We start from the raw sequence: 26,090 nt of genomic DNA, 5'->3' as shown, positions 1-26,090 counted from the left end.
GCAGGAAGAGCATCCAGGCTGTGGGAACGACTGCTGCAAAGGCTCTGAGGTGGGAGAGTGCTGAGCACAGTGGGAGAGGAGAGGAGATGAGTTTAGTGGGATACTGGGCGGGTGGTGAGGTGCACACCACAGGGAGCCCTGGGGCCAGGGATTGCTCTGGGGAGAGGGGGTGCCGCCGGTCATGCTGCTCGGACACTCCTGGACCTGGCCCTGGACCAGCTGTGGGCCCTCACCTTTGATTTCCAGCAGTATCTTGACAGTGTAGTGCCTGTAAGCACATCCGGACCTGGTGCCATTTTTCGTTTAACAAGGAGTAGCTGCCCACAGGTGCAGCCGTTTCCAGCTGCATTTCCATTCGGTCTTGGGTGATGGGTCCCTGCAGGGAGACATAACTGTACCAAGAGGCCATCCCCGGACACACAGTGGGGGCCAGGTGAATGCATGTCGGATGAATGTTGGTTCACTTTCCTGCCAGACTGAGGGGTGGGTGCATGGTTTGCCCTTTGGGCTGGTTTGTCCCTTAACAGATCTTGGGGGTTCAGAGATGCTTGAAAATGACAGCTGCTGTTTCCAAGGCCTTTCCTGTTGGGCAAAGCCAAAGTGCTTTTGCCTGTGTGGTCTATAGTACCCAGGCCAGCCGGATCATGGAGAGTCCCAAGGTGCCTGTGGGAAGGTGGCCGTCCATCAGCTGAATGACCTCGCTTCTTGGCCTCAGTTTCATTGTCTGGAAAATGGGGGTCGTGTGGTCCCTCTCTCCTGGGAGCAGGCTTGAGATTTCAAATGAGCTAATCCTTGTGAAAATATTAGACTGGTGCCATTTGTACAGTTCTGGGTCAGGACTCTTAAAGGTCAGTTGTTAATTTCTCTTTTCTGAAAGAAAAGGAATTTGTGGTTATGTTGTTAATGCAAGTAACGCCTCTTTTTAGCACAGCCACTTATTAAGCCTCTATCAATGTAGTTTGAGCTGTGGGGATGAGTTAGAACCAGCTGGCGAACCAGGTCCTGAAATGCTAGTGGGAGCCTGTTCCTGCTGTTTCTAAGTGGGAATGGTGACTGTGAACAAGTACTTGGCCATGAGAGTTTCTTAACGTTTGTTCAGTGTGTGATGGTGGGAAGTCGGGAGCAGAAAGGCCCAACAGCAGCCAGTTGACTCCTAGCCAATGTGTCCAGACAACCCACTGCAAAACAGCTACTCAGAGCGATCTAGAAGATTTAATGACCCAGAAGAAAAGAGTGAGGGGAGAAGGGGGCGGCAGAGGATGAGATGGTTGGATGGCATCACCGACTCAATGGACGTGAATTTGAGGAAACTTCAGGAGATAGTGGAGGACAGGGAAACCTGGCAGGCTACAGTCCGTGGGGTCGCAAAGAGTTGGGCATGACTTATTCAACAACAAAATGTGTATGAGACCGATTAGGGTCCAGACCAAGTGGACGAGTGACCCCATCTTATTCCAGACACTTGTATTTTCATAGTGAAAAGCCTGGGAAAATGTACAGCTCCAAACCCTACCTGTGGGTTGTCTCCCCACGTGATTGTTGGTTCTTTTTTGTTCTTTGGGGGTTATGTGTATCACCAGGAAGACGGATTTCTCCAGAACTCAGCTGTGGGCTGCTCAGTTGCTTTTCAGAGTTATTTATCTGGGATAATGGCCCTCGTTAGGTACATGGATTGAAATCCCCTGGTGATAAGTCCGGTTGATTGTGAGTGAGGGCAGAGGACGGCCTCACGGACGGTTCTAGATTTGGAGTTTTCAAAGGTAGGGTGAGTGGAAGGGGCTGGGCGCAGCATGGAACCCTGGGACTCTCTGGTGTGTGCATTTGGCTCAGAGACCCATCTGCCAAGCTTTTGCCCAATTTGAATGAAAATGCCTGAAATTACAGGCCCCTCCACTGCAGGAAAAAAATGGGGACATCAGCTAACCCTTAATTTACTGGGGTTGCCAACCGCATGCTGTAATTAAGCCCTTATTGTGTGAAAGCTTCGGAAAAACGCAAGCCGATAATGAGATATTTATAGGCCATTAGCAACGATCTGAATAAAGAAAAAAATCGCCCTGCCTCTGAAGCAAAATGGCAGTAGGGAGAAAAGACTCCTACTTCCCGGTGTGTTTGTGGTTTCTGTTAGTATTGGCAGTGAGGTGCCTGCTTGATGCTGGCGAGTTTTCCTTTTGCAGTCACCCTCACCTTGAACAGGGAGCAGAGTGGCCCTTTTGGTTTCACCTGCTGCTGGATGTTCATGACCCAGGAAGGGCTGGTGTTGGTGAAGAATCACTTGGTGCTGGGGCCCAGGGACTTATGTCTACAGTCTGACTGCGTGGTCTCAGCAGTCCTGGGGGGCAGATACTGCTCTTCGCATCCCTGCTTTACAAGTGGGGAAACTGAGGCCTGAGAAGGGAATCGGCTTGAAGTCACACAGGGAGGAGGCAGAAGTGGGGCCTGAGGCAGGCCTGCCTCCTTCAGAGCCCACTGGCCAGTGGGGTTGGCAAGGTGTGGTCGTGGCTTTTGACAGTCAGGTCATTAGTGGATGCTACGATGCTTGTATCAGGGTCAGGCTGGGTTGTTGAATGGAATGACTTCTGGTTTTTGGGATCTCTGGAGGCTATTAGCCATGTGTCCAACAGCTTGTGGGGTGCTGGGGACCCAATGGAGACTGAGATGGACAGAGCCCTGCAGAATGGTTAAATTAGCAGCCACATTCTAAAGATAGAGAAATACAAGGAAAATGATGGCGAGGAGTGAGAGAGTGGCTGAGGGGGGCTGTTTCAGATGAGGAGGTTGGGATAGGCCCTGCCATGGAGCCAGCCCCTGAAGACGCCAGGGAAGGGTGTCCCAGGCAGAGGACTCTGCAGGTGCCTTCCTCAGATGTGGAAAGGGAACTGAGTCGAAGGCAAGACCACTGCTGCTGCTGCTAAGTCACTTCAGTCGTGTCCGACTCTGTGCGACCCCATAGATGGCAGCCTACCATGCTCCCCCGTCCCTGGGATTCTCCAGGCAAGAACACTGGAGAGGGTCGCCGTTTCCTTCTCCAACTGGGCACATGAGGGTCAGGAAACTGCATGTCAGATGTCCGCTTTTCCTGAATTTTAATTGTAAAAATAGAACACTGAATACCACATTCTCAGAAAAAGGGAAACCCGGACACAGGAGGAAGAATACTGCCCACTCTGCCCCTCCCTTCCAGCTCCACATGGGAACACCATTGTCAGCTTGGCGTATATCCTGCCAGACCCCTCTCTTGTTTACATACCAATGGACATGCTGGTACTTAGACAAAATACACAGCACTGTTTGGGGTCGCTTCTTTTTCAGGCACATCTTCTTTCCAGAACTGGGACTGCCCTGTTTATATCTTTCAGTAGCTGGTTTTTCCATCGCTCAACGCATCCTAGAGGTCCTTCCCTGTTGGAGTGTTTGCAACTCTGCTTAGAGCTTTCTGACCTTCCTAGAAGGGTGAGGATGAAGGCGGGGGGCCAGCGGGAGTCACTGCAGCCGTCCCGATGAGAGAGGACAGCGCTGCCACGAGTGCTGTTTGTCACAATCCAGGCGGGGACCTGGGCACAGTCACCTCACCCGCTTCGAGGCCAAGGCTTGATCTCTGTTTCCTGGTGGGGAAACTGAGTCACCAAGGTTTGCCCCAGTGGCCAGAGCCCAGAGGCTCGAGCTTCATGCGAGTCCCCTTCCCCCAAGGCCTTCTGGCCCGTATCTAGAGCCGCATCCTTACCCCTGGCTTTGTTGGACTCTCCAAGCCCCCCTTCTCCCCTTGGTTTGATCTGTAGAAGGTCCAGTTTCCACTCCTGCACGGCATTTATACTTGACAATGGCCTCAGAAGTTTCTGGTACGAGGCCAAGTTTCGAGGAATAATCCGAGCCCTCGCGGGGTCCCTGCAGTGCCCACTGGGGTGTCTGGTGCCCGGGCTCAGCTGCCCGAGTTGCCTCCCCTGGTGGCAGTCAGAGCAGGGCTCTGTTTTTCCGCTTGCACTGAGTGGACTTCCTGTGCCCTTGACGCACTCAGCGTGGGCCAGGCACTGGGTACTGTTGGCACATCACCTCAGCTTGGCCCCATTTTACAGATGAGGCAGTTGAAGGTGGAAATGGGGCAGGCCAAGGAAGGACACTTGTTCACTCTGCCCATATCTGTCCTCACTGGAGAGTGGTGTCCCCATGATGAGCGGCAGAGTCTGGGTTTGAATGGGGACGTCACAGTGAGTGAGGCCCGAGGGGTCCTTCTGTCTGGAGGCACTGCTCAGTGAGAAGTGAGTGGAGGCAGAGGCCCCTTAGGGAGCCTTGGCATTGGAATGGTGGTCAGGGAATACTTCTTAGAGGAGGCAGTAGGTCTCTCTGCCTAGACAGGTAAACAGAGACCTTTGTGCCCATCCTGCCTGGCTTGGGCCCTGGCTCAAAGCTCAGGGCCTGTTTTCCACAGGGCACTCTTATCTTTTTCACGGCTGCGTAATACTCCACAGTAAGAAGACGCCTTTAGTTTATTCACCAGCCTCTTGGTGATGGGTGCTCAGGCTGCTTTTCTTCACCCACTCCCAGGGTTTGCACGTGGACTTGGGGCACCTGTGTAGGACACGGGAGAGGAGCATGTGGGGAGACTGGTGGCCAGGCCTGGGTATGGAGGCCAGGATGCCTCCCAGCAGCTGCTTCCCCTGGGCTGCATGAGTGGACTTGGGATTGACCAGAGAGTCCTGCCTGGTGCCCCCGTATCGGTGTGTCTTCACCGCTCCCACCCCCTTCCACAGCCCGGACTGCTGCATTGCCTCTGCCCTGGTCCCCTGGCGCCTGACCCCCCGCCACAGCATCCAAACAGTACCTGTGAACACCCGAGTCTGGGCATGGCCCTCTTCTTCCTGCCACCCTCTGTGGCTCCCATCTCACTTGGGGTAAATGTCCAAGTCCTCCACTTGCCCCCAACACCTCCCCACCCCCACTGCTCCTCCTTTCCCCCCGAGCTCATCTACCAGCCACATGGCCTCTTGGCCGCCCCTCAACCTCACCCCCAACCCAGGGTTACGCCTACCCAGGGCCTTTCCCTTCCTTCCTCCACGTCTCCTCTTTCTCCATGTTCTCCATGTCCTGCTCCTCTCTTCTTGGGTGGATCCTTGCTCAAACCTCAGCTCTCCGAGAGGCTGGCCCTGACCTACCCCAGTCACTCGGCTGCCTGCCTCAACATGGTTTCTTCAGAGCTCTTACTGGGGCCTGCAGCGGTTTTGTGTTTTTGTCTCCTCACGTTGCAGACGGCAGGTCCCCCGGGGCAGGGATCTCTGACTGGCATAGAGTAGGAGCACGAATATTTGTTGCATGAATGTCCCTCCAAACCAGAATTGAATTGGCTTCACTGCACAGATGTTTACTGAGAAGGGACCCAAGGACAGCCCTGGGACTTGCCTGTGGGGGCCCATAGCCTGCCCATGATATGTGGGACCAAGAACAGAAGAGGGGCTTGGGGTGCCCCAGGGGGGACAGAAGCACATGTATCCCCTTATAAGGAGGGCTGTGGTTTGCAGAGTAATAACAGGGCTAAGGCCGCAGGGCCAGCCAGGCATGACTCTCTCTGGACTGACTTCCTAGCTATGAGATGGGGCCAAGCTATCCCCTGTCCCCAACCCAGGGATGTGGGAGCTAAGACCCTGCAGTTTCCAGTGAGCCGCCCCCTCCGACTCTTGCTTCCTGCTCGGGTGCCTGGCGGCCCTGGCAGGAGCGGGTCCCCCTTGGTCCAGGCGCTGGCATCTTCTCACAGCAGGGCCCCAAGGTTTGAAGGGGGTTTCCCCTGGCTCAGATGGTAAGGAATCTGCCTGCAGTGCAGGAGACCCGAGTTCAGTCCTTGGGTCTGGAAAATCCCCTGGAGAAGGGAATGGCTACTCACTCCGGTATTCTTGCCTGGAGAATTCCAAGGACAGAGTAGCCTGTGGGCTATAGTCCATGGGGTCCCAAAAGGGTTGTACACAACTGAACGCCCAACACTTTCCCCACCCCCACGTCCGTCCCCCTGCCCGTTCTTGATCCAAGTGCCTGCTTGGATCAAGAACCGAGGGAAAGAAGCCGCTGGAGTCTGGCAGCCCCATGAGTGTCTGTGCCAGATGCCCAGTGCCAGACCCCTCCCGACACCCACTGAAAACTCCCAGGGGGATTCCAGTCACGTGCTGGAGCACAGTGGAGAACCGTTGCTGTTTGTCACTGGAGACCTTCTCTGGCTCAGCTTGAACCTGCTCAGACCACAGACCCAGAGGTTGTGGCCAAGTGACCATCAGACCTATCCAGGGCCCCAATGACACCCTCACACCCATGGAAGAGGTGGAGGCACCCTGAAGACTCTGCCCCATGACACATTTTCCCAGCGATAAGAGTCTTTAGGGACTTGCAGGCCGGCAGGCGAGTCCGCAGAGCAGGCAAGAACAGTCCCAGCTGGGGTCACGCCCGCCTGCCGGATGATACGGCCTGGCACGGCTGGCCAGCCCTGGAGGAAGCCCCACGCTGGGTGTGTGACAAGCCTCTTCTGTCCTAGCCATGGGGCCTCTGTCTTCCGTGCTGATGGCCAGGACCCTTCTGGAGGGTCACAGTCCCCCCTTGCCTAGAAAGCCCCCAGCAGGCCCTGCAGCCAATGGCTTGGAGGATGATACCCTCAGAGTGGTTCTTTTCTGGATGGTGGGGCAGTGAAGACCCAGGGATCTATGAATCAAGATCGGGGGCTGTGAACCGCAGACTGAGCTCGGGGGAGGCTGCCAGTGGTTTGGGCTGACACGTCTCTTGTCTTGCAACACTTACTTCCCGTCGTCTCGGCGGAAGCCCTTTAGACGGAAGTGGGCTGCAGCGGCCTCTGTCCTGTGGCACTGCCTGGCACAGGTCACCAGGGAGCTCAGAGCGGGCCACTTTCTGGGTGGGGAGGCCTCACCTGGAATTCCCTCGGCAAAAGGATGTCCTGGCTTGATTTTTAATTACGAGCATTCTTGGACTGTTTACTTGTGAAATACAATTCTCTCCTATAGGAAGAATAAGGCAGGGGCTCCTGTTGCCCTTCGCTTGGAACCACCTTCATCAGCTTGTGGCTCTTGCCAGATCCTTTTTCATTATTTTTATGTGTGAGTGTCCCCGATTCCCTCCCCCCCCCCCCCCCAATACCACAGTTAAGTCTATCTTGGTTTTCTTTCTTTCTTTGTGTTTTCTTTTTTTTTTTGGTGCCTGGTCCTGGGGCTTGCAGGATCTTAGTTTCTGACCAGGGATTGAACCCAGGCCCCCGCACAGAGAGTGCTGTCCTAACCACTGGGCCACCAGGGGATTCCCAGGTCTGTCTCTGATAGTCCAAAATCTCACCAGAATGTATCCCCCCTCATCCCAAGCTCTTTGCTCCTCAGTGTCTCAAGAGGTTTTTGCCTTGGTTTTGTTTTTAAAGGAATTTTTCATTTTGGAATAATTTTAGATTTACAGAAAATAAGCTTTAAATTTACAGAAATTGTGAGGCTAGTACAGAGAGCTTCCGTATACTCTTCACCCATCTTTCCCTAACGTTAACCTCCTGCCTTGAATGTGATAACATTTCTCACAACTAAGAAGGTAACCTTGGGACTTCCCTGGTGGTCCAGTGGTTAAGAATCCGCCTTCTGATGCAGGGGACACAAGTTCAATCCCTGGTCAGGGAGCTTAATCTCACATGCCTCATGGTCAGAAAACCAGAACATAAAACAAACACTCTTAAAAAAAAAAAAAAAACCACTCTTGCAACACTCAATAAAAGACTTTAAAAATTGTTAAAAAAAAAAAAAAATAGTGCACCATGCAGCTGATTCAGAGTTGTGCAGTGATCACTATTATCTAATTTCAGAACATTTTCTTACCCCCCCCCCCCAAAAAAAAAACAAAACAGAAGAAAAACTGTGTGCTTATTAAGTGGTCATTCTCCACTCCCAGTTCTTGGCAACCGCTCCTCTACTTTCTGTGAATTTGCCTGTTTGGACATTTCTGTCGATGAATCATGCACTCTGTAGCTGTTTGTGGCTGGCTTCTTTTACTTTGCATTAATATGTTCAGAGTTCATCCTTATTGTAGCATCTATCAGAACTCCATTCCTTTTTAATGGCTGCTTAATATTCCACTCTGTGGTTACACCACTTTGTATTTATCCAGTCCTCAGTTGATGGACATTTGGGTCGTTTCCACCTTTTGGCTAATAGGAATTGTGCTCTACTAAACCTTTTTGTACAGATTTTTTGGGGGCACATATGCGTTCCTTCCTTCTTGGTTTGTACCTAGGAGTGGAAGTGCTGAGTCATATGGTAATCTTGAGAAACCCCTAGACAGTTTTCCACGGTGCCTGCATCACTTTGCATTCTTACCAGCACTGTAGGAGGGTTCTGGTTTCTCCACAACACCGTCAGCACTTGGTATTATCAGCTTCCTAGTGGGTGTGAAGTGGTTTTTTGCTCATAGGTGTTTTTTTTCTCATTTGCCTGATGAGCTTCTCATGTGCTTATTGGCCATTTGTATATCTTCTTTGGAGATATCTTTATTCAGATCCTTTGTCACACTTTTAGGTTGGGTTATTTGTCTCTTTATTATTGATGTGTAAAAATTCTTTATACCTGGTGTCAAAATGAGACCTTCTGACATAAATGATTTGCAGATATTTTCTCCCATTATGCGGGTTGCTTTTGCACTGTCTTGTGCCCTTTGAAGCAGAAAAGTTTTAAATTTTGATGAAATCCTGTCCTTTTTTTCCTTTTATGTATTTATTTGACTGGGTTGGGTCTTAATCGCATCCCGTGGGCTCAGCAGTTGCGGCTGCTGGGCTCCAGAGTGTGCAGGCTTGGTTGCCCTGTGGCAGGTGGGATCTTAATTCCCCAACCAGGCATGGAGCCTACGTCCCCTGCATTGGATGGTGGCTTCCTAACCACTGAGCCACCAAGGAAGTCCCCTATCTTTTTTTTTTCTTTTGTCACTTATGCTTTTGGTATCATAGCCAAGAAGCCATTGACTGGTCCTTGAAGATTTAGTCCCATATTTTCTTTTAAATATTTTGTAGTTGTAGTGCTTCCATTTAGATATCTGATCCATTTTGAGTTAACTTTTGTATATGGTGTAGGGTAGAAGTCCGATATTCTTTTGCTTGTAGCTATTAATAGTTGTCCCAGCACCAGTTGTTGAAAAGAACATTCTTTACTCATTGAATATTTTTGGCACCTTGGGTTCAAAATCGTTTGGCCATTAGGAGTTCCCTGGTGGTCTAGTGGTTAGGACCTGGGGCTTTCTCCACTGTGGCCCTGGGTTCAATCCCTAGTCAGGGAACTAAGATCCCCTAAGCTGCACAGTGCACAGCCAAAAAAAAGAGAAAGCTCAGTTGACCATAAATGCAGAGAGTCCAGAGTATATTTCTGGACTCTCAAATCTATTCTGTTGATGTCTCTGTCTCCCCTACTGCCAGCACTACACAGTCTTCATTTCTGGACCTTTGCAGTAAGTTTTGAAATTGGCAAGTGTAAGTCTGGTAGCTTTGTTCTTTTTTCAAGGTTGTTTTGGCTAGTCTTGTGTCCCTTGCATTTCCGTGTGAATTTTAGGATCAGCGTATTCATTATTGCAAAAAATGCTGTTGAGATTTTGAGAATTTTGTTAAATCTCTAGGTCAATCCAGGGAGTATTGCCATCTTAACAATATTAAGTCTTCCACTGGGGAGGGATAAATTAGGAGACTGGGATCAGCATATACACACTACTGTATTTAAAATGAAAGGTGAAAGGAGAAAGGGTTAGTTGCTCAATCATGTCCGACTCTTTGCAACCCCATGGACTGCAGCCCACCAGGCTTCACTGTCCGTGGAATTCTTTAGGCAAGAATACTGGAGTGGGTAGCCACTTCTTTCTTCAGGGGATCTTCCCGACCTAGGGATCGAACTAGGGTCTCCTGTATTGGAGGCAGATAAAATAGATAACTAATAAAGACCTACTGTATAGCACAGGGATGTCTACTCAGTATTCTGTAGTAACCTATATGGGAAAAGGATCTAGAAAAGAATGAATATATGTATAACCGATGCATTTTGCTACACATTTGAAACTAACACAACATTGTAAATCAACTATACTCCAATTAAAAACAAAAAAAGTCTTCCAGTCTGTGAACACAAGCTGTGTTTCCACTTATTTAGGACTTTAATTTCTTTCAACAATATATTTTACTTTTCAGTGTAGAAGTTTCATGCTTCTTTTGTTAAATTTATCCCTAAGTACTTAATTTTTTCATGCTTTTAAATGGAATTTCCCCCTTAATTTCATTTTCAGATTGTTCACTGCTGGTGTGTAATAATAGGACTGATTTTTGTATATTGATCTTGCATCCTGCAACCTTGTTGAACTCATTTACCTTTTTTTTTTTTGGTAAGTTTTAAGATTCCTCAACATATTCTGTAGACATGATCATATCATCTGTGAATGGTTTTCCTTCTTCCTTTGGATGCCTTCTTTTTCAGCCTGACTGCTTCGGCTGGACCCCTCCATTATAGTGTTGAACAGAAGTGAGAGTGGGCATCTTTGCCTTGTTCCTGATCTTTGTGGGAAAGCTTTCAGTCTTTCACCGTTAAGTATGACATTAGCTGTGGGTTTCGTGTAGATACATATGTCCTTTATTAAGATGAGAAGAAGAAGAAAGTTGCTCAGTCGTGTCCGACTCTTTGCAACCCCATGGACTATACAGTCCATGTAATTCTCCAGGCTGGAATACTGGAGTGGGTAGCCTTTCCCTTCTCCAGGGAATCTTCCCAACCCAGGGATCGAACCCAGGTCTCCCGCCTTGCAGGCAGATTCTTGACCAGCTGAGCCACCAGGGAAGCCCATTAAGATGAGGAAGTTCCCTTCTATTCCTAGTTTGTTGAGTGTCTTTTTCATTAAAGGGTGTTGAATTTTGCGAAATGCTTTTTCTGCATCTATTGAGATAATCATACAGTTTTGTCATTTATTCTGTTAATATGGTGTAATTAAAAAAATAATATTTCTTTACTTATTTTTGGCTGAGCTGGGTTTTCGTTGCTGTGCAGGCTTTTTTCTAGTTGCAGCGAGTGGGACATGGGGAGGGCTACCCTCTAGATGCGGTGCTTGGGCTTCTCATTGTGGTGTCTTTTTTTTTTTAATATTTTATTTATATTTGTTTTTATTTTACTGTGCTAGATCTTAGTTGCAGCATGTGGTATCTAGCGCCCCAACCAGGGATAAATTAGGAGCACAGAGGCTTAACCAGTGGACCACTAGGGAAGTCCTTCATGGCGGTGTCTTCTCTTGTGAAACCCAGGCTCTGGGGCTCAGGTTTCAGCAGTTCCAGCTCCCGGGCTCTAGAGCGCAGGCTCAGTAGCTGTGGCACGTGCGCTGAGTTGCTCCGAGGCACGTGGAGTCTTCCTGGACCAGGCACTGAACCCATGTTTCCTTCGTTGGCAGGTGGATTCTTTACCACTGAGCCATCAGGGAATCCAGTATGGTGTATTATATTGATTCATTTTTCCCTTTGGACCAACACTGCATTCCTGGAATAAATCTCACTTGACTATGGCATATTGTTTTATGTTACCGGATTTAGTTTACTAGTATTTTGTTGTGGATTTTCTTGGGTGTCTTTATTCATAAGAGATACTGGTTTGTGGTTTTCTTGTGATATTTTTGTCTAGCTTTGGTATCAGGGTAATGTTGCCCTCACAGAATGAGCTAGGAGGTGTTTCTATTTGGGGGAAGAGTCTGTAAAAGATTGGTATTAATTCTTTACATGTTTGTGAGAGTTGACCAGTGAAGCTGTTTGAGTCAGGCCTTTCTTTGTGGGTAAATTTTTGCTTTACTTGCTATGGGTCTATTCAGATTTCTTTCTTTTTTTTTTTTTTTTGGCTGCAGTGTGGGGCATGTGGGATCTTAGTTCCACAAACCAGGGATTGAAACCATGCTCCTTGCTGTGGAAGCATGGAGTCAACCACTGGCCTTCCAGGGAAGCCCCAGTGGAAGATCAATTTTTTTTTTTTGGAAGATCAATTTTAAATTAAAAATCTTTCTTCTTTCTAAAAACAAATTTAAAAATGGTTTTTAATCAGAAAAAAATTGCTAAAGCTTTGTTGAGGTGTAATTGCCGTGTACAAAATTGCAATCTTCTCCTGTAACGTCAGTACTTCCATCCATACATTCCCTCTGTGTACTGCTTTAGCTGTGGCCTACAAGATTTCTGATGTTGTGCTTTCATTTTCATTCATCTCAACGTAAGTATTTTCTAAATCCGTTTGTGATTTCTTCTTTGACTCACTGGCTATTTAGGAATGTACCCTTTAGTTTCCACATATTTGTGAATTTCCCACACTTTCCTGCTGTTACTTTTTTCAAACTTGCTACAGTGTGGTCACAAAACATACTTTGTATGATTTCATTCAGGCCTTTCACAGTTACTCAGTATCGTTTTATGACCTCAAATGTGGCCTATCCCAGAAGACCTGTTCCAGGTGCCCTTGATAAGAATGTGGATTCTGCTCTTGTGGGCGGAGTGCTCTATACATGCCTTGAGGTCTTGTTGGTTTATGGTGGTGGTGGTTGGTTTATGGTGGTGGAGTTTACATTTTCTTATTTCCTCAGCCATCTTTTGTCCAGTGATTTTTTTCTATTTTTTTGTTTTGGCCTCATCTCTTAGTTTCCTAGCATATTAGTTTCCCAACTGGGGATGGAACCCGTGCCCTCCGCAGTGAAAGCCCGGAGTCCTAACCACTGGACCACCAGCAAAAATGAAAGTGGTAGTCACTCAGTCATGTCCTACTCACTGCCACCTCATGGACTGTAACCCCTGTTCACGGAATTCTCCACACAAGAATACTGGAGTGGATAGCCATTCCCTTCTCCAGGGGGATCTTCCTGGCCCAGGGGTTGAACCCGGGTCTGCCACTCTGCAGGCAGATTCTTCACCATCTGCGCCACCAGGGAAGTCCCTGCTACTGCAGGTGGGGTGTTGACGTCTCCAGCTACTATCATTGACTCGGCTGTATTTCCCTTGCTCTGTGCTGTCTTTACAGCTGTGTCGTATTCCTCGGTCTCACTAAATCCAGTCACTCTCATGCATGAGGTTTTTTTCCTCCCTGAATTGAAATATAGTTGATTTACAACGTGTTAATTTCAGGTTTATGACATAGTGATTCAGTTATACACACAGAATATAGAAAAAGAATATGTTGTTCTTTTTTAGATTCTTTTCCATGAAAGGTTATTATAAGATCTTGAAAATAGTTCTGTGTTCTATGCAGTAGGTCCGTGTTGTTTATTTTATATATAGTAGTGTGGATATGTTAATCCCAACCTCCTAATTATCTTCCCCCTCCCATCCTCTGTCCTCCTTGGTAATCATGAGTGTGTTTCTGCACGTGCTTTTAGGTGTTTCTTGTTTTCTCCACCTTGGAGGTCGGCAGATTTGTGTGTCTGCTAGGCTAAGGGCTGATCCCTGGAAGGGGGCTGCTGTGCTGAAAAGGGGGCAGACTCAGAATCTTCTTGCCAGAGACCTTCTGGGAGTGCCAGGGGGTGACATCCCCCGCCATCCCCATCCCCTTGTGAATGATCCTGCGGTTCAGGGCCCCACGTGTGCCAGGCACTGGGCTTCATGTGACTCTTCCTTCTCGTCCTGCCTGCCAACAACCTGATGGGGCAGGCACTGTTTTTTAGGCTCATTTTATTGTTTCGTTGCTAAATCATGTCCAACTCTTTTGCGATCCCGTAGACTGTAGCCTGCCAGGCTCCTCTGTCCATGGGATTCTCCAGGCAAGGATGCTGGTGCAGGCAGGGCCTGTGGGCTGTGAGGAGGACCACACTGGTTGTGTCCCAGCTGTGCAGGAATCTACAGACACATTTTTGTTTGTTTTACTCTGGCTGTGCTGATTAAGTTGCAGCACGAGGGGTCTTTAATTGTGGCATGTAGGATCTGGTTCCCTGACCAGGGATCGGACCCGGGCCCCCCTGTGTTGGGAGGGTGGAGCCTTAGCCGCTGAACCACCAGGGAAGTCCCTTGATACGGGTTTTAAGCGTGTGCAGCATGATCTGGCCTGCAGTTTGAAAAACCCTCTTTGCCTGCTGCCTGAGAACATCAGGGATGGCCCGGGGAGACAGGGGCACGGGGGTGTGACTGTGACCTCGGGGACTTAGTCTAAGGATGTTGGGACTGAGCAGAGAGAAGGGGGCGCATCTGTGTATGTTGAAGTCAGGATTCGCTGAGACATGGGCTCTAGGGAGTGGGAAAGAGACCACCTGGGGAAGGGCGGGAAGGCCTTCCTGTTTTGTGTGATACTGTGCCCTGCTTTGCCTGGGCCAGTTCCTCTGTGTGGCACCCCATCACGCTGGGAGATGAGGAGATGTACTCATCCCCAGAGGCCAATCGTCTGCCCTCTTGCTCTTTTATTTTGTTGTTAAATAATTTTATTTATTTATTTGGCTATAATTAAATTATTTGGCTATATTAATTGGCTATAATATTTATTTATTTATAAAATAAATTTTATTTCTTTATGCTGTGTCTTCGATGCTGCATGGGCTTCTCTCTAGTTGTGGTCAGCGGGGGGTTACTTTCTAGTTGGGGTGTGCAGGCTTCTCATGGCGATGAGAAGCTTCTCATGGCTTCTGCTGTTGCAGAGCACAGGCTCTAGGGCTCAGTAGTTGTGGCACATGGGCTAAGTTGCTCTGCAGCGTGTGGGATCTTCTTGGATAAGAGATCGAACCCGTGTCCCCTGCATCGGGAGGCAGATTCTCCACCACTGAGCCACCAGGGAAGCCCCAGCTTCTTGCTTGAAGGAAGCCTGCAAAGAGGATAGTTCTGGAATGCCAGGAGTGGGGTGGGGCACTGCCTTGCCTTCCATTCCATGTGTTTACCAACACCCTGCCCCTGGGGTCAGTTGGGCCCCCCTGGGTGGTAGACCTCTGCAGAGCTAGAAATCCCATGTGGCTGACCCCCGCCCAGGGGCTGTAGTTTCTCAGCGAGCACCCAGTACCTCCATGGCACCTGCGCTGTCTCTTCCCACCCCCACCACATCCCATTTTAGAGATGACACAAGGCCTAGGAAGTGAGTGACCTTGCTGCCAAGGTCATACAGGTCAGGCCCCTGCTGCAGTGTAGAGCAGCCAGGAGGCGGACTTGAGAGCTCAGTTTTCCAGTTCCCTGTGGTTTCCTCATCACCCTTAAAAATGCAGCTTGGCTGACCAGTGGCTTTGGAGCCTCACTACAACTGAAAAGTTACAAATTAGAATTCTCTGGCCATCCAGCGGTTAGAACTTGGCACGTTTACTGCTGTGGCCCAGGTTCAGTGCATGGTTGGGGAACTAAGATTCTGCAAGCCTCATGGTGTGGCCAAAAAAGAACTTACAAATTCGTATTTGCTTGTTATAATGTTGTCGTTCGTTGTTCAGTCACTAAGTTGTGTCCCGCTCTTTGCAACCCCGTGGACCGCAGCACACCAGGCTCCCCTGTCCTTCACTATCTCCTGGAGATGCCATCCAGCCGTCTCATCTTCTGTTGCCCCCTTCTCCTCCTGCCTTCAGTATTTACCAGCATCGGGATCTTTTCCAGTGAGTCAGCTCTTCGCATCAGATGGCCAAAGTATTGGAGCTTTAGCATCAGTCCTTCCAATGAATATTCAGGACTGATTTCCTTTAGGATTGACTGGTTGGATCTCCTTGCAGTTCAAGGGACTCTAAAGAGTCTTCTCCAGCACCAGCACAATTCAAAAAATTATAAAATGGGATTTCCTGGTGATTCAGTGGTTAAGACTCCATGCTGCCAATGCAGGTGGCACAGGTTCAATTCTTGGTTGGGGGACTAAGATCCTCATATGTGTATGCCTTATAGCACAGCCAAAAAGAAAAAGTTATAAAACACCAAAATCCAAATGGCATTGGAGATTATAAAATAGATGGTTTCCCATTCTCACGCCGTCAGCGACCTCCATTAAGGGCTCAGGGTGTCACCTTCATGCTTACTGTCCATACACAGGCAGAAAGAAAAAATTGGAGCACATAAACTGTTCTGCCCATAGCACTTTGCTTTTAGTGATGTGGCCTGGATTGCTCCCTGGGACAGTTCCAAGGCTGATTTAGCCAATTCCCTGCTGATGGACCTCTAGGTGGTTGATGGGCTTCACTCCAGAAAGCGCTGCCGCAGGGAGTAGCCGTTCTTGCAAACCCGCTCAGGGAAACCCGAGGGCCAGGACAGGGGCTGTCAGAAGAGGACAGTCAGGCCTCTCAGGGAGGTGACATCTGAGTTGAGTCCTGAGTGACCAGAGGAAGCCAGGATTCTGGAAAAACTGGGTAGGGGGAGTTGGAAGTCATTCCAGGTGGAGAATGAGCCTGTGCAAAGGTCCTGAGGCAGGAATTGCTTTGGTCTGCTTGCTCTACCTTTATCACCAGTGTGGCCAGAAGGAGTGAGCGAGGGGAAGGTGGGGGTGAGGGCAGGGAAGTGATGGGATGATTGCTCAGGGCTTGGAGGCTACTGAGGGGAGGCGGGGTGCTTTGAGCACAGGTGGATGTGATCTGACTCATACTGTGTTGAGTTTTTCTTTTTTGTTTTTGATGTTCAGTCGCCAAGTTGTGTCCAACTCTTTGAGACCTTGTGGATTGCAGCACACCAGGCTTCCCTGTCCTTCCCTATCTCCTAGAGTTTGCTCAAACTCATGTCCATTGAGTTGGTGATGCCATCCAACTATCTTGTCTTCTGTTGCCCTCCTTCTCCTCCTGCCTTCAGTCTTTCCCAGCATCAGGGTCTTTTCCAATGAGTAGGCTCTTCGAATCAGATGGCCAGAGTATTGGAGCTTCAGCTTCAGCATCTGTCCTTCCAATGAATGTTCAGAATTGATTTCCTAGTAAGAACTCTTGCAGACCTTTCCATCTACCTTACCGCACTTGACAGATGAAGAAACTGAGGTACGCAGGTATGACCTGACCTGCACAGGTTGTCCGGAGTGGAAGTGGCCCCATCTAGATGCTACCTGGGGTCTGAGAGGCGCAGAGTCAGGGCGGCTCGGACCCGTGGGCCGCTTCCTGCCTTTGCTCCTGGCCTGGCCATGAGGGCACAGAGCAGGTGACCCGATGGCTGAGTGCCAGGGGCGGGGCCGGCCCTAGAACCTGCAGGATTCCTGAACAGGGAGGAGCCTGCTGGGAATCTTGTGAAGGGTGGCACCTGGGAGTGGGATTGTGAAAGCCAGGGAGGGTGCCCACGACCTGTCCGTCGTCCCGTTGCCCTCTGCGCCTCAGCCTCCTTACCTGTACGATGGCATGCTGCGAACATCGGTCCCCTGCCTCCTGCTGGGCTCCGTGCCTGGGAACTGGGGAGAGACGAGGGAGTGTGCCAGATGGAGGACCTTTGCCCCACGAAGCTGCCGCTCTTCTGAAGGGCAGTGGGTGGGAAAGGACAGACCACAACCATGTGAGCAAGTCAACAAGCTGGAAGGAGGCAGTTATGAGTAGAAATAAGAATTGAGCAGGATGGTGGGTAATGGACGGGGAGCTGCTTCATACTGGTGGTGGAGCAGGGAGGAGAGAGGCCAGGAGTTGCCCGCTGACCGTGTGAAGGCTGCAGGGAGAGGATTCCAGGTCCACGGAGCGGCCAGTGCAAAGGCCCTGAGGCACACTGTGAACATGGAGGAGGCCAGTGTGGCAGGAACTAAGTGAGCGAGGGGATGACAGGAGGAGGTGAGGCAACAAGGTGACGGGGAAGATGATGCCGGGAAAGTCACATGGGCTGTAAGAAGGACTTGGACTTTTTCCCCCCCTTGGCCATGGTCTGCGGCATGCGGGGTCTTCATTTCCCAACCAGGGATCAAACCCGTGCTTCCTGCAGTGGAAGCATGGAGTCTTAATCACTGGACCATTAGGGAAGTCCCCAGGACCTGGACTTTTAACCTGAGTGAGGTAGGAGTCCTGGGAGGGCTCTGAACAGAGGGGGGTCATGCCTAATTTGGTGTCCACAGGTGGCCTGTGGATGCTCTGGGAAGAACAGAGTGTAGGGGTGAGGGTGGGCAGGTGAGGGGCAGCCACTGGTGGGCCAGGCAGAAGGCCTCGGATATGGAGGGAAGGGGGCCCATTCAGGCTCCATTCGGAGGTGGAGCCAACAGGACTTGCCTCTGGACGGGGTGGGAGACAAGAGGCAGGAGGGGTCCTGTGGTCTGAGTCAGGGGTGTAACCACACTGCCTGCCCCGTGGGTTGACCAGAACACACAGTGGCACCTGCCTTGGGCCACTGAGGGCAGGCCGGTGACCGATGGTTACTGTTGGCTGGTATCCAGAGGGGACATGGACGAGGCAGGGAGCAGGGCTGGGACCAACGGGGTGTGCGCAGACTGGATGCTATAGTCTTGGAGACTGAGTTGTGATGACCTCTATTGTAGTAATACCACAAAGAGGCCCCTGGGTGGGTGACGGGGGCAACTAGGGGCTCTGCTTCATTGGTGTCCCACCCAGGCTCCCCTCCTAATTCTGCTGCTTCCTTGCTGAGTGACCTGGGCAGGTCCTGAAACAGAGCCCTAGTCTACCTACCTGTGAAATGGGAGCATCGGCTCTGACATCATTCCTTTGGCATTGCTAGAGGGTTTGTTGTTGTTTAGTCGCTCAGTTGTGTCTGACTCTTTGCACCCCGTGGACTGTAACCCTCCAGGCCCTTCTGTCCATGGGATTTCCCAGGCAAGAATACTGGAGTGGGTTGCCATTTCCTCCTCCAGGGAATCTTCCCGACCCAGGGATTAAACCCATGTCTCCTGCATTGCAGGCAGATTCTTCCTGTCTGAGCCACCAGGAAAGCCCAGAGGGTTTACGGAGATGTTACTCAGAATGGATTAGAGCTGGGCTGGGCGGGCAGCCCAGGGTTCCCTGTGTGAGAGCCTGAGAGAGGGGGTCGGTATTACTCTGGCGCGTGGGACTCCTGGCCAGGAACTCTTCCTGTGTCTGGCATTGGGCTGATGTCTCCCAGCCACACTGAGGCTTAGGGTGACCCCATGAGGATTTTTTTTTTGGCTGTACCTTGCAGCATGCAGAACTTCTTAGACCAGGGATCAGACCCACGCCCCCTGCAGTGGAAGCGTGGAGTCTTAACACCTGGACCAGTAGGGAAATTCAGCCTGGTGAGGATTTGATTATGAGGGAGGGATGGGTCCCAGTCTGGGCCCTTGCCTGGGCCCTCACAGGCCCTGCATTCGGGCTGGTTCATCTGCTGCTAACTTCTCTGTTTTCCCTCTCTGGGGGTCTTCTTGGTTTCTGTTGCCCCACCCTCCTGGGGGTGGGGAGAGGGGTGGAAGTCAAAGGGCTGCCCGAGAGGCCTTGTGTTCCCTTCAGAAGTAAATAAACAACCTGGGCTTCTGAGTGGCCCACGGTCCCTCCTGCTGCTGTGCCTTTCCCTCTCTGCCCCCACTGCCTTTCCAAGAGCCCGCAGCACCTTCTGGGGAGAGGCGGCCCCATTCAGAGCCTCCAAGAGGGTGTTGTGACTCGTGCCAGGTCATGCATCCTGATGATGTGTGGTGTCCTTCATCCCATAGACAGCAGGACCAGTGCCCAGAGAGGACAGAGACTTGCCCAGGGTGGGAGCGGATCTGGGCGTTGAACCCAGGTTGTCTGGCTCCAGAGTCCATTCAGCATTGAATGAGCACTTGCTTTATGACAGGGCTTCCCAGGTGGCTCCATGGTAAAGAATCCACCTGTCAAACAGGAGATGCTGGTTTGATTCCTGCATCGGGAAGATCCCCTGGAGAAGGAAATGGCAACCCATTCCAGTATTCTTGCCTGGAGAATCCCATTGACAGAGGAGCCTGGCGGGGCTACAGTCCATGGGGTTGGGAAGAGTCGGACACGACCGAGTGACTGAACGACGACAGCTGTGTGACAGGCGCTGTTCTGGGTGCTGTGGATCCAGTGGTGGCCAGTCTAGGTGAAGTCTTGTCCCAACACAGTCCTGGCCCTTCACTGGAGGCCCTGTTGGTGGGAGTGGGAAGGGGAGGGTGTGCATTTGGGAGGGAGAGGTGCAATCCACTGTACCTGCAGAGCCTGAGCGGAAGGGTTTCCTGGCAGAGGGAACAGCTTTTGCAAAGGCTTGGAGGCCAGAAACACAGGGGAGAATCCAACGGCTGAGGGGAGAGGGGCTCAGCTAAAAGGGGGCGGTCCTGGGGGGATGGGCAGGTGAGGGACCCTGTCAAAGCTGGGATCAGTCATGTGACCTCTGCAGGAGGAAGGCTTGGAGGCCCAGGCCTCTGTTTCAGGAGGATAACCACCTATTAACCTGGGAGGAGTAGGGGTCAGACGCCTGGGGCCAGGGCTGGACCCAGTGGATTAGATGACAGGGATGGTGCTGAAACTATCAGAGTTAACATTTATTGGAGGGTTTCCCTGGTGGCTCAGTGGTAAAGAATCCCCCTGCAATGCAGGTGATGCAGGTTTAATCCCTAAAACAGGAAGATTCCCCTGGAGAAGGAAATGGCAACCCACTCCAGTATTCTTACTTGGAGGATCCCATGGACAGAGGAGCCTGGTGGGTTACTGTCCATGGGGTCGCCAAAGAGTAGGACATGGCTGAGCAACTGAACAACACTTATTGAGCACCTTCTGTGTACCAGAATAAAGTCCAGATCATGTTCTGGGGAGCTGACATGGGGAAGCAGACAGGAAGCAGATAAGTGGCATGTAGAGTGTTAGTGCTTTGGAAGAAGGTTGGGGGGCAGTGGTGGGGCTTGGACCTGTGAACAAGAATGGGAGAAATCTCCCCAGGGAGGTAACATTTGAGCCAGAGCTGTGGAGTCATGGGCGGAGGAGGAGCCTGTTTGTCTGGTACCCAGCTGCCCTCTGAGATAAGTGGAATTTTCCCATTGTGCACGCATGCCCAGCCACTGAGTCGTGTCCAACTCTTTTGCGACCCCACGGACTATAGCCCACCAGGCTCCTCTGTTCATGGGATTTTCCAGGGAAGAATACTGGAGCAGGTTGTCATTTCCTTCTCCAGGGAATCTTCCTGACCCAGGGAAGGAACCTGCATCTCCTAACGTCTCCTGGATTGGCAGGACATTCTTTCCCCATTACTGTAACTAGGAAACCCAAATCAGAGAGGTCGGGAAGCACGCCCAAGGTCACACAGTAGGAAGGGCAGCCTGGGGGCACAGTGGCCCTTGTAGCAAGAGAAGAGGAGGAGGGGCAGGAACACTTTGAATCAGGGGGAGGGACTTGGTGTGACCAGCGGAATGTGGGTGGGGCCTGGGAGGAGGAAGCCGAAGACAGACTTGAAAGTCGCCTGTTGAGAAGTGGACAGTCGGTGTTGCAGCAGAGGGGCCTGAGGGGGTGGGGGTGTGTGTGGCTTCCTTCCACCACCCGGACCAGGAAGGCCCCAAGAATGCCGCTGCTGCTGGGTGTCTGGAAACCCTGTGGGTGGGCCTTAGGGCCAGCTGAACCTTAGGCCTCTCACTGAGCCCCTCGGAGATTGGGGGGGGGGGGGGGCTGCTTTTTTTTTTTTTTTTTGGCTGTTGCCAGGTCTTAGTTGCAGCACTCAGTTGCATGGCATGTGGGATCTAGTTCCCTGACAAGGGATCAGACCCAGGCCCCCTGCAATGTGAGCTCAGAGTCTTAGCCATTGGACCACGGGAAAGTCCCTTTTATGAAGTTTTTGTTTTGAATTGGGGTATAGCTGACTAACGAACATTGTTGTGATAGTTTCAAGTGAACAGCGAGGGGACTCAGCCATACGTATCCATGTATCCATCCTCTCTGGGGACTGCTTTTCAGGGATTGTTGAGACCAAGGGTGCCTGGTGCTGTCTGAGGCTTCTAGATGCACAATCAGGTGGATCCCAGGGCTCCTGAAACTCCCGGCCTGATGTGCGAGGCCCCCCGCCCACCCAGCCTCGCCCCTCAGCCTTCTCCCCTTCAGCCTCTGTCTCCTCTGGCCTCTACTCATCCCTCCCACTTGCCACCAAGTCCCAGCCCCAGAAAGCCGTCTTTGCCCGGCGAGGGCCAGGAGCACCCATCACACTGGCTCTCGTGTTCCTCTGAGGCGCTCATTGTGCACAGTCTGTGGTGTCATCATTGTGCTCACGATGCCCGGGCCCCCGGACGCACCCAGAGTGGTCACAGGACAGCATGTGCCAACAGCAGGATCGAAAGCCTAGTCATGGCCGGGGAGATGCCTGCAGCTTCCACAGCAGACGTGCAGGCCCAGAGGCTGGGGGCCCGGCGGTCAGAGGCTCAGACCCCACGGACTTCAGTCCACACTCCTGGGTGCCGAGTGACCTCAGTGCCCAGCCTCTGGGCCTAGTGACTTCCATAAAATGAGCTCACAGGCCCACCTCGTTGGACGTTGTCATGGTTAAGTAGCCCAGAGGAGCCCTCGACAAATGTGAGCTACTCTAAAATAATGTTTTGGAGTCAGTAGTCCATGTGGATGATGCAGAATTCAAAGATGCTTCAGAACCTGCCGTGACTCTCCCTCCCAACAGGCCCTTGGCCAACCTGGGCTCTGGTTTAAGGCTTTTTATTTACTTAGAAAACACAGACTCTCTTCCGTACCTTTTGTTTTCTTTACTTGATACACCCAGAAGGAAGTTCCATGTCAGGAGATAAAAAGCTCTTTTTTGTTGTTATTCTTGGAGTATGTATTTGTGGATGTGTGTGTGACTGCAAAGTGACATGAATGGGTCATCATTTATTTAATTAGCCTCTTCCATGGGCTTTAAAGTTCTTTCTGCTGTTGTTTATTCACTAAGTTGAGTCCGACTCTGAGGCCCCATGAACCATTGCCCTCTAAGCTCCTCTGTCCGTGGGATTTCCCAGGCAAGAATACTGGAGTGGGTTGCCATTTCCTCCTCCAGGGGATCTTCCCAACCCCGGGATCGAACCCACCTGTCCTGCATTGCAAGCAGATTCTTTACCACTGAGCCACCAGGGAAGCCCTTTAAAGTTCTTTAGAACTGAGCTATTCCCTCCTGGGAAACTAAAAAGATGATAATGTATCCGTGGACAGATTTTAATGGAGTGCTTTCTCTGTGCTTGAGTGTCTGAATCTTTGGGAGCGCATCTTCCTGGACCTCCTTGTACTCATGGCCTTCCCGAGACTGAACTCAGATGTGGTACGTTGTCCTAATTGTAGATGTACACCTTCATTGTTTTCTTTTTTGAAATAAATGCATGCACTGGTCAGATCAAGATAGAGGACGTTATCATCATCTCCAAAAGTCTCCTCCTGCCCCTTCTAGTCAGTTCCCCACCCCGCCCCTGCTCTGATTTCTATCAGCGGAGACTCGTTTTGCCTGTTCAAGGTCAGGTCTGCCCTATGACTCAGCAAGAGAAATGAGGCATTTGTCAACAAAAGGCACAGGTGAGAACATTCAGAGTGGCTTTATTTGTAATGGCCCCGAGCTGGAAGAAGACCCCCAAAAGCCACATCAGCTAGTGAGTGGATGATCAGACTGTTGTCCACTCCTGCAGGGGCTTCCCAGGTGGCTCAGTGGTAAAGAATCCGCCTGCCAAGCAGGAGACAATGGGTCTGATCCCTGGATGGGGAAGATCCCCTGGAGAAGGAGATGGCATTCCAGTCCAGTATTCTTGTCTGGAGAATTGCATGGACAGAGGAGCCTGACAGGCTACAGTCCTTGGGGTCGCCAAGAGTCGGACACAGCTGAGTGACTATAACGACAACAACAAATCTGCATCAGTTAGTTAATGGACCAGTCCATCCGTGCAGTGGCGCACCAGTCAGCGAGGAACAGGAGCCAGCTGCAGTCACACACAGCAGCGTGGGCGAGCCCGCCCGTGGGACTTGGGGACTCCATTCACACGTTGCTCCTGACTCATTTGCTCACTGACCGAAGCCCTCCTACCCCCATGGTGTGTCTTCTTTGTCCCCAGCACCCCCACTGTTGGGTTGGTGTGAGTAATACTTGAGTGAACAAGCTGGTGACCTTGGCCAGGTTGCAAATCCTCACTGAGCCTCATTCTCCTTATCTGCTAAATGGGAGGATGGGAGTCACATTCAGACAGTTACATACACTGCATGAAGCGGGCGTGACGTGCTCTGAGCGGGGCAGGGGTGGCCCACAGATTCTTTGTCCTCCGGAGCGTGGCTCCGTGGGTAGCGTGCAAGAATCCCAGGGACAGAGGAGTCTAGTGGGCTGCCGTCTATGGGGTTGCACAGAGTCGGACACGACTGAAGCGACTTAGCAGCAGCAGGGTCTTTTCCAGTGAGTCAGCTCTTTGCATCAGGTGGCCAGAGTACTGGAGCTTCAGTTTCAGCATCAGTCCTTCTAATGAATATTCAGGATTGATTTCCTTTAGGATTGACTGGTTTGCCCTCCTTGCTGTACAAGGGACTCTCAAGAGTCTTCTCCAGCACCACAGTTCAGAAGCATCAATTCTTTCTTTATAGAAATGGCCAGAGGGGTCTTTTATTTTATTGTATTTTTTTTCAGAGGGGTCTTTTAAAGTCACACACCTTTAAAAGCAAATGAGGTAGGGAATTCCCTGGCAGCCCAGTGGTTAAGACTCCGAGCTCCCACTGCAGGGGTTGTGGGGTTCAATTCCTAGTTGGGGAACTAAGATTCTGCATGCTGTGTGCTGTGGCCAAAAAAAGAAAAAATCTCTGACTGTCCCTAAACCCCATCAGGTAGCTTTGCTTTAAGAATGATGACCTCTCATTGTGACCTCCAGCGTCACCTCACCCACCCCTCTCTGGGCCTGTCCATTCATCCTTCTCCAGCTCCCTACTCTGCTGCTTGCCAGTAGTACCCCCGTAGGACCTCCAGAGCCAGCCTGCCTCTGCAGGGTCCCTCATCTCGAAGGCCCACCTGCCGTGCGGTCACTGAAGCTCCTGTGTCCAGCCAGAGGAGGCCCTGCCTGAGTGTGGTGGGACCACCCACAGTCCGATGGGGCTCAGACCTCACAGTGCATGGCGTGTGGCAAGGGAACGCTTCCTCCCTTATTCCACCCACTGGGTGAACAGGTTCTCAGCCTGTGCTGAGAACCAATGCCCTCCTCTGGGGCTCTGTGGGTGTTCCCAGTTGGACAGAGGTGCTGGGGTGCTTCTGAGACACCGTCTGTCACAGTACTGGGGAGCCGGATGGCACCAAGGGTGTTTGCCTAGTGTTTTGCACCAATTTCAGATAATCCAAATGTTTACCTGGATGCAAACTTGTTTAAAATTCCCTGAGCCTAGAGCCTTTCTCCATTTTACACGAAATAGAATCTTTTGCATGCCCCTAGTGACCTCTGAAAATATTGCTTCTGCTCCTTTGCCCACCTGGATCCCCTGCTCTTTCCATTGCCTTTATTTAAAAAATACATATATATATTTATTTGGCTATGCTGGGTCTTAGTTGTAACACGCAGGCTCTTTAGTTGTGGTGTTCACTGTCTCGCTTGCCGCATGCGGGATCTAGTTCCCTGCCCAGGGATCAAACCCAGGCCCCTTGCACTGGGAGCATGGAGTCTTAGCCACTGGGCCACCAGGGAAGTCTCAGTTGCCTTTCTTAATGGTCCAGGGTGGTTTCCAGTTTTCCCACCCTATGTGAAACCAGGTGTAAGTCAGTGCAGGTAATGCCTGAATTTTCCCATAGTAAATCCATAGCATTTTTTTTTAAATAAATTACTTTATTGAGGGATCATTTACATGATAGGAGATTCACCCATTTCAAATGCAGTGATTTTTTAAGAAACTTATAGTAAGTATTAGTAAACAGTACCACAGTCCAGTTTTAGAACATTTCCATCCCCCAGAAAGCTCGCCACTCTGCTTGTCATCCCCAAGACAACCAGTGATCCACTTCCCACCTCTTTCAATTTGTGTTTTGGGGACATGAAACACATTGTAATTCTTTTTAAGTCTGGTTTTTTTCTTTTAATTTGTTAAAACATTCTGGTGTTTTAAAAAGTTTTTTGTTGGAGTGTAGTTGATTGCAGTGTTGTGTTAGTTTCAGATGTACAGCAAAGAACATATTCTGTTTTATGTTTCGGTTTTTTGGCCGTGAGGCAGGTGGAGATCTTAGCTGACCGACCAGGGATCAAACTCACACCTCCTGTGTTGGAATGCAAGGTCTTAACCCCTGGATCACCAGGGAAGTCCCGAAACACGTTGTATTTTGTCATTAAATAACTTTC

At 50.7% G+C, this 26,090-nt stretch overlaps 1 protein-coding gene across 13 annotated transcripts in view; it reads left to right on the top strand.

Moving 5' to 3' along the window:
* DNM2 (dynamin 2) overlaps nucleotides 1-26,090 on the top strand; it is an 86,742-nt gene that overhangs the window by 3,967 nt on the left and 56,685 nt on the right. The window lies entirely within an intron of this gene.

Source organism: Cervus canadensis, chromosome 4 (genome assembly GCF_019320065.1).
Source record: "Cervus canadensis isolate Bull #8, Minnesota chromosome 4, ASM1932006v1, whole genome shotgun sequence".
NCBI lineage: Eukaryota > Metazoa > Chordata > Mammalia > Artiodactyla > Cervidae > Cervus > Cervus canadensis.
The sequence above is the reverse complement of the archived record's forward strand: the minus strand, read 5'-3'. Positions and strand labels throughout refer to the sequence as shown.